The sequence below is a fragment of the Phoca vitulina genome, unplaced genomic scaffold (genome assembly GCF_004348235.1).
Source record: "Phoca vitulina isolate PV1807 unplaced genomic scaffold, GSC_HSeal_1.0 scaffold2, whole genome shotgun sequence".
Lineage (NCBI taxonomy): Eukaryota > Metazoa > Chordata > Mammalia > Carnivora > Phocidae > Phoca > Phoca vitulina.
In genome coordinates, this window is record NW_022589705.1 from 21,590,233 (window position 1) to 21,599,475 (window position 9,243).

Below are 9,243 nucleotides of genomic sequence, written 5' to 3' on the forward strand. Positions count from 1 at the left end.
CTGTGCACACAGTGGCATTGTGTCACAGATGAAGAACCCTGAGCTCAGGGGACCCAAATCTTTTATAATAAAATGAAAACAAACCTGACAGAACTTTGCCCTGAAGGGAGACATTATCTTTATTACACCGGACAGTAAACAAATCTGCCCTCTACCCCACAGGGAGACTCTATCACTTCTAAGGTTGTTCGCCATACAAACATGCTTAAAAAGAAAGTCCAGAACAAAGATAGTCAGTGTGTATACTATATAATTCAATGGTCACATTGTTCTTCCTAAGAAATTGAAATATTTTAAAGCGAGGAACTAGATTTAATTACTGCTCTTACCACTTCAGGTTCACACCATTTATTTAAAAATTAGTGTATAATATTCACTCCTTGTGAAGACATCTTTCCCGTTTATTTTCAAATTTTCAAGTACAAATATTTAATGTAACTGCCAGCAAATTTTTACATGAAAAGCTCAGGTAGATGTGGCTATATAGATTTGACTCTACAAGTAAATAATCTTAAACATCTGGAAAAATGAATTAATCTAAAGAAGGCATTAAAAGTATATGTCGTATTAGGTATCATGTTGACAACTTAGTATAAAAAAACCCCCAAACAACCAGGTTAAAAAATGGGCAGAGGACTTAAATAGACATTTTTCCAAAGAAGACAGATGGCCAACAGGCATATGAACAGATGCCCAAAATTACTAATCATCAAGAAAATAAAAATCAAAATGACAATGAGGTATCACTTCACACCTGTCAGATGGGCTATTATCAAAAAGACAAAAAATAATAAGCGTTGGCAAGGATGTGGAGAAAAAGGAACCCTCATACACTGTCGGTGGGAATGTAAATTGGTGCAACCACTATGGAATTTCCTCAAGAAATTAAAAATAGAACTACCCTACAAGCCAGCAATTCCACTTCTAGATATTTATCCCTAGAAAATGAAAAACCAATTTGAACACCTTATGTTTATTGCAGCATTATTTACAATAACCAAGATATGGAAGCAACCTAAGTGTCCACTGATAGATGAATGGATAAAGAAGATGTGGTATATGTAGGCACATCTTGGAGATCTTGTGAGTTTAGTTCCACACCACCACAATAAAGAGAATATTGCAATAAAACGAATCAAAAGAATTTTTTGGTTTCGCAGTGCATATAAAAGTTATGTATACACTACACTGTAGCCAATAAGTGTGCAATTGCATTATGTCTTTAAAAAGTACATATTTTAATTTAAAAAAACCTTATTGTTCAAAAATGTTACCCATCATCTGAGATTTCAGTAAATCATAATCACTGATCACAGATCACCATAACAAAGAAAATAATAATGAAAAAGTTTGAAATATTGTGAGAATTACCAAAATGTGACACAGAGACACAAAATGAGCAAGAGGACTGTTGGAAGAACAGTATGAATAGACTTCCTCAATGCATGGTTGGTTGCCACAAACAATTTACAAAGAACACAATATTTGCAAAGCACAATAAGTTGAAGTGCAATAAAATGAGGTATGTCTATATATACAATGAAATATTACTCAGCCATTTAAAAAAATGAAGTCTTTCCATTTGCAAAAACAGGGATGGACCTAGAGGGTATTATGATAAGTGAATAAGTCGGAGAAAGACCAATTCCATATGATTTCATTTATATGTGGAATTTGAAAACAAAATGAAACAGAAACAGACTGCTAGATAAAGGAAATAAACAGTTGGTTACCAGAAGGGCAAGAGTTGGGGGGTTTGCGTGAAATACGTGAAGGGGATTAAGAGGTGGAATCATCCAGTTATAAAAGAAATCACAGGGATGAAAAGTATAGCATAGGTAATATAGTCAATAATACTGTAATAACTTCGTGTGATGACAGATTATAATTAGACTTATTGTGGGGATCATTGTATAATGAATGAAAATATCAAATCATTATGATATATACCTGAAATTCATATGATATTGTATGTCAATTATACTTTAATTAAAAAATTGAGGTATTATGTTAAACAATGCCATTCAGATGATTTGTTATTCTCTACTGCAGAACCATTAATAGCATGCTATACTAAGGGTGTACTGTTTTAATGTTGTAACTAATATTTCATGAAGGTATTACTATAATTAGTTTTATCTGTAATTGATTTAATAGGATTTTGGTAATACAAATAAGTCTGAATAAAAATACTCATAAATATTCACTTCTAGAAAATATAATTTAATAAAGAAGAATTATATTTAGTATATTTATTAATATAATTAATAAATAATAAATAATTTATTAAATCTATAATTTAATAAATAAGACTACTCATTTAAAATTTGCATATTGTTTTCTCTAATAATGTGCTTTATATATGTGTAACTATATCCCATAACCTTTGAAACTATAAAGTTTTTTTAAATTTGGTATTTATAAAAAACATTTTAAATAGCTCAATATATGGGGTGATGGTAAAATAATAAGAAAAACCATAAAATCCTTTCAATATAAATACAGAAAACAGCAAATTAAATAATTATGAAAAATTAAGGTACACTCTGTGACTTTACCTTTTTTTTCCAATCAAAAAAGGAAAAGGTTTTTTTTTTTTAACTTCAAATATAGATTTATTAACTTTAGTCAACATGCTGTACATTACATCCCCATGAATTATTTTATTTTATTTATTTTTTTAATTTTATTTTATTATGTTATGTTAATCACCATACATTACATCATTAGTTTTTTTTTTTTTTAAGATTTTATTTATTCATCAGAGACAGAGAGAGAGGCAGAGGGAGAAGCAGGCTCCCCACTGAGCAGGGAGCCCGATGCGGGACTTGATCCCAGGACCCTGGGATCATGACCTGAGCCGAAGGCAGACACTTAACCATCTGAGCCACCCAGGCACCCACATTACATCATTAGTTTTTGATGTAGTGTTCCATGATTCATTGTTTGCGTATAACACCCAGTGCTCCATGCAGAATGTGCCCTCTTTAATACCCACCACCAGGCTAACCCATCCCCCCACCCCCCTCCCCTCTAGAACCCTCAGTTTGTTTCTCAGAGTCCATAGTCTCTCATGGTTCGTCTCCCCCTCCAATATCCCCCCCTCATTCTTCCCCTCCTGCTATCTTCTTCTTTTGGAAAGAGCCAAGATGTCCATCAACAGATGAATGGATAAAGACGATGTGGTATATATATATACAATGGAATATTATGCAGCCATCAAAAGGAATGAAATCTTGCCATTTGCAACAACGTGGATGGAACTAGAGGGTATTATGCTGAGTGAAGTAAGTCAATCAGAGAAAGACATGTATCATATGACCTCACTGATATGAGGAATTCTTAATCTCAGGAAACAAACTGAGGGTTGCTGGAGTGGTAGGGGGTGGGAGGGATGGGGTGGCTGGGTGATGGATATTGGGGAGGGTATGTGCTATGGTGAGTGCTGTGAATTGTGTAAGATTGTTGAATCACAGACCTGTACCTCTGAAACAAATAATACACTATATGTTAAAAAAAAAAAAGTTTTTTTTTTTTTCCAAGTTAAATCTCCTTTTTGTTATTAAAGTCAATCTAAATTAGGTCATCTAAGATGGTTCTATAAGCAAATATCTATAATCCAATAAGTAGAATTATTTTGTAGCAGTTTGAATTCACGAGTTTTCACAGGATTATTTTTGCTCCTGTTTCTCTTCCTCCTCTATCTTTCCTTCCTGTCCTTCTTTTCCCCTGAACCCCTCCTCTTCCTCCCATTTTTGAGTAGAACACACATACAATAAGGTACTCAGATCTTAAGTGTATAGCTCAATGAATTTTTAAGATATATGTACACTCAGGTAAACATCACCTAGATCAAAATCTAGATCCCTGAAAGATCTAGTACCCTGAAAGATTCCCTTACATTCTCTCCCAGTCAATATCTTCTTGCCAAAAAGCAATCACTATTTTGAGTCCAATCTCTCAAGGGTGGTTTTGTCTGATCTTGAACTGGATAGAGTCTTTTATGTCTGGCTTTTTGGTACCACATTATGTCTAAAAAAATTAATTCATGTTTTTGCATGTAGCTATTGTATTGGTGCATAGTGTTTCATCATATGATTTACCACAATGTATTTATCTAGTCTACTGTTGAAAGAATTTGGATTTTTCCCATTTTGACCATTATGAATAAAACTAGTATTTTTGACATGTCTTTTGGTTGGACATATGCACTCATTTCTCCTGGGTATATAACTGGAAATAGAATCGCTGGGTCATATAGTAGGCATTTGTTTAATTCTAGTAGATACTGCCAAAAATTTTTACAAAGCAGTGGTACTGATTTATATTCCTGTCATCAGAGTCTAGGAGGTCTGATTGCTCTAGATTCACACCAATACTTGGTATTATAGGTCTTTTTAATCTTAGCTATTTTGGTAGGTGTGGAATGGTATCTGTTGTGGTTCCAATTTGCTTTTCCCTGATGACTAATGACAGATTTCTATATTTATTGGCGATTTGTATACACTGTTTGGTTAAGTGCTTGTTCAAGTGTATTGCCCATGTTTTAAAATTGGGTTTTCTCTCTTTTATTAATTGATTTGTAGGAATTCTTTATATATTCTGGATATGAGTTCTTTGTCAGATGTGTGTATTGCAAATACCTTCTCTTACTCAGTGTCTTGCCTTTGTAATTTGTTAATGGTGTCTTAGTAAAGAGAAGTTCTTAATGTGGATGATTCTATCTTCTAATTTCTTTTTTGTGATTAGTGCTTTTTGAATATTGTGATTTTTTTCCTTTTCGTGATTTCTCAAAAAATCATTGCCTACTCTGAGGGCATGAAGAAATTCTTTTATATTTTCTTCTATAAACTTTATTGTCTTACTCTTCATCTTTAAGTCTATAACCCATCTGACATTGACTTTTATGCATGATATGAAATAGGAGTCAAGTTTCATTTTTGCCCATATGAATATAAATTAACTCAGCACCATTTGTTGAAATGATGACCCTTTTCTCAGAGCATTGTAGTGACACCTTTGGCATAGATAAATAAAGCAGCTATTTATAGATGGGTCTTTTTCTGAATTCTTTATTCTGTTCCATCTGTCTATTCTTGCACCAGTTCCACACTGTTTTAATTACTATAACCTTATAATAAATCTTCATATCTAGTAGTGCAAGTCAATTAACTTTGTTCTATTTCATCATTATCATTGTTATTGACCATTTGCATTTTAAGTTAAAGTTTAGAATCAGTTTGTCAATACACACACACACACACACACACTACTACTACTAGAGCTTTTATTGGGAAAGCACAATTGTTTCTTAATTGTCATAATGAAAAAACTAAGTAAAATTACTTTTATTTCTTGGTATACTCCCAAGCAATTTAAGTTGTAATTAGGATTGGGAATAGGGGAGAAAGAAATGCCACAAATATATAACTATTTCTCCAGATTATGATAACAATCACTGCATCAAATGTTAAGTTAGACTTTCCTTTCTAGAAAGGATACAAAGTTACTTAAGTAGTTTTGGAGAGAGATTTGATACCCTTCGAAATTCATAAATGTTCTAAGCTGCCCCCACATCCCATGCTTTATAGGTCCTGTCATTCTGCCTCATTAAGTGTAGCTCAATCACTTAATATAGATTGGTTATTTCCATTTTAATATAATTTAAACTGAATATAAATAAATTGAATTTTATTATTGTTATGCATTATATTGTAGTAGCCATTAAAATTCTTTAGAAGTTTTATAATTCTTTTTCATGCCGTCATTGTATTTCCTTTTATAATGAGCTTCAAATATACACACAAGAAATAAACAAGAGGTTGTACTTTTTAAAAGTCTCCATGTGAAGCACCTATAGTGTAATAATTAAGTATAATCAGAACATTGCAGGAAAGTGAGTATCTCTAGAGAGAGAATGGACCATCTTAGGAGAGGTCTGTATGTTAGTGTTCACATGGTCAAGGAAATCAACTAAGTAACAGATGAAGCTTGCTGAGTTTTTAGAAAGCAACTATAACTTGCAGACATACAAGCTATGAAGCTTCGCAAAGACTGGGGTTGGAATTTATTTTATTTAACACATTTGTAAATGACCCAGAAAAAGGGTAATATTCTGTGGTGATCACTCAGCAAATATGGAAAGATAAGCTTGCACATAAACTTTGGAAAGACCCACTGATGCTGTGGGATGAAGAGTTTCACTTTTCAGTAGACAGGGAGGAGGATATTATAAAATATATCCACATTTTTAAAAAATCTAAAACCTTTCACTTTTGGTTCAAGGTTTTTTTTTAATTCTAGGAAAAAAAGAAACTCTAGAGTGACTTCCAAAGTCAGTTAGAAAAATAAAACATATTAGAGGGGATAGGGGTGGCTGAGAATGGTGGTCAAGTAAATTTCGATCACAAAGAGGAAGAACTGGAGCCAAGGAAAGAAAAAGAGAGTAGGTACAGAATGAAGAACAAATAGCAGCGCAAACATTAAGGTAATGTAGTGTGTCAGAGCTGCCAAGGTAGGAGAGAATACAGAGGAAGAGAATATGATCAACAATGTCATATGCGGCAGAGAAATAAAAAGAACAAAAACTGAAAAGGGCTAACTAATGTCTTGATATTTATCAGGTCATCCATGATAGTGACTATAAATATATTAAGTAAGTAGAACATTTCAGTCCAAAGGTAAGAGAGGTTTTAATCAAAATTTATAATATAAAAGATCCAAAAAAGGTAACTCACGTGGACTTCTCACCATCTCCCATAGAACTGGAAAGGGGGGCATCCTCTGGAATTTAAAAGAAGAAAAATGTAAAACAAGTAAATGGTACTAGAACTTTACATAACGGATATTGAAATTATGGAAATGTAATACTTCAAGATTCAATATAGGTTGAAATAAGAATGTATTTTAAAAGGTTTAGATACATGCTTGGATGATAGATTTCTGATGAGTTCTCGAGGAAAACGTCTTGGCATTCTGCTGTTAACATAATGGAGAGCAAACATTCCCTCCCACAAACCATTTGTTTATACCGTTTTTAGAGACAGAATTCTCTAGCCAGTAAAGCTGAAATGTGTACCAGTATGACATTTCTTATTAGTTTGTGTGAATAATTGCATATTTTTAAAAGTATACAGAAAAAATTACAAATCCCTTACACCAAAAATAGCAGTTGCTTAGATCCCTTGGGAAGATGCCACCTGATAAATTAAAGATGAATCAATGATTAAGGCCAAAGAAAGAACTGCAATAACAACAGAAAACTGTCCTTTCTAATCTGGAGGGGAAGGAATCAAGGTTTCACTTTCTAATTTATTTTTTTTTGTAAATTAAAAAGGCCTAAAAAATGTACACATTTAGCAGAATTACCAGGAATTATTGGTGTGTTTCAGTACAGATATTTTAAATTAAGTAAACTTTTTCAAATGAGAGAGAATTGCCAGATAGCTTGAATTCTGAGGAATTCAGTGTATTTTATAGACATCAAAACCTAATCACTGGTAAGATTCTTAGCAAAATGTTATGTGAAAAGAAATCACATTTCTGTTTTACAAATTGAGAAATTGAAAAATCGATAGCTTGTTCTGAGTTACCTACCAACTGCCTCTGTTCAAATTTTATTTTGTTGGAGGAAGCAGAGAGAGTGGGATGAAATCCTTTAACAGAGGGATTTAGAAGATTTAAGTGGCATTCAGTCTAACCATGCGCTCCATGGTAACCATATGGGCTATGCAAGCTGTTCAATGAATAGCCAAAACATTTAGGTAGACAGGGTGTCCAGCCAACCAAGGTTGCAATTTGAACACTGTAATTCTCTTGGCTTGAAAGCCAAGCTTTCAGCACAAGTACCTTGGTGGAGTCTTCCTTTTTTTTTTTTTTTTTTTTTTTTTTTTGCTATTCTAGCCAATATGAATCATTTAAAAACTAAAGTATCAGAAAATTGTCCCCTCTAGTACAAATCCCCTCCAGTTCTGAAAAGTTGGTCTTGCTTCAACTCTGTTCTTGGATAAAATTTTGGAGGACAGCTAGCATGTCTTTCCTCACTTGGCCAGCTAAAGCAATCAAGCCAGGGGCAATTTGTCATGCTCAGAAATTGGGAAAACTGAGGTGCAAGCAAAATGCCACAGATATATACAGGCTACAACTAAGACTGAGCTCCATCTCATCGAGTGGAATCATCTGGACTCCTATAGTTCTGCGTGCCTTCAAGTGGGTTATCTCTATTCAACAGATATTGTGAGTCTATGCCAGGAGGTGTCTATGGGGGTGGGGGAAGCATTGGTCAAAGGATATGTATAATTCAAAGAGCTCATGTTCTAATTGGGGAAGGATAGAAGGGGAGAGAAACACTACAATATAACATAGTGAATACTCTGGGAGAAGTGGGTACAAATTGCTAGAGGAGCACCAAGCAGGGAGTCACTTTATGTTTGGGAGCATCTGGGGAGGATTTCAAAGATAAATTTGGAAAATGAGTTGGAGCTTCTGTGCCAGGGAAGTGGGGATAAGGAGTGGTGGAGTTGGGAGGTCTAGAGGTGTTTCCAGACCAAGAAAAATACAGATAATTCTACCGTCTATACTTGGTCTTTCCCCTTTCAGATTACCAGTATTTTGAGAGCAAAGACCATGATTAAAGCATCTTTATATCCCTGACCTTATCACGTTTAGGGCATTATCTAGTAATTATTCAGTCAATGGGTATATTTCCAATAATCGTGGTTTGGATGATTTCTGAATCTACTATTTTCACAAATTTGAATATTTTCTCCATCACTAATAGGATACTGCCATTTTTAGGTGAATAATACTTTTTGTTCAGTTGGGCTTTAGAGATTAATGGCTCTGATCCTGCGTGAGAGCCTCTTTATCAGCACAAAGCTTTTGTTACATTTCTAACTTGAAATAAATTACCTGAAATTTCAATTTGTCTTGAATTCTTCTGCGTTTCGTGGAGGTCACGTTCTGTCACCCTTGACCAGCAGCAGCTTTCACGGAACCTGTCTCAATAAGGAAGAGGTGGAGCAGTTAGTGAGAGATGATTGTCAGCCAGAACCTTCTGCCTGGGGTCCTGATGGCCCCCATCCCACAGGGAGACACAATGCTGCCTCCTTTCACACAGACCTTACAAAGCGCGTCCTGCCCACCTCATCCCAAGAGTTATATAGTAGCAATACTAAGAATCAAAGAAATATGGACATTTTTAAACAAGGCCTACGTTAAAGGACTCCTAATTAGAAGAGGTTT

The 9,243-nt window shown here is 34.2% G+C and overlaps 1 long non-coding RNA gene across 1 annotated transcript in view; it reads right to left on the reverse strand.

Moving 5' to 3' along the window:
• The window catches only part of LOC116641280, a 31,696-nt gene extending 24,900 nt beyond the window's left edge, over nt 1-6,796 (reverse strand). Inside the window, exon 1 of the long non-coding RNA XR_004301157.1 lies at nt 6,738-6,796. This is a non-coding gene — a long non-coding RNA (uncharacterized LOC116641280). The remainder of the gene's footprint in view (nt 1-6,737) is intronic.
• Nucleotides 6,797-9,243: the final 2,447 nt, after the last annotated feature.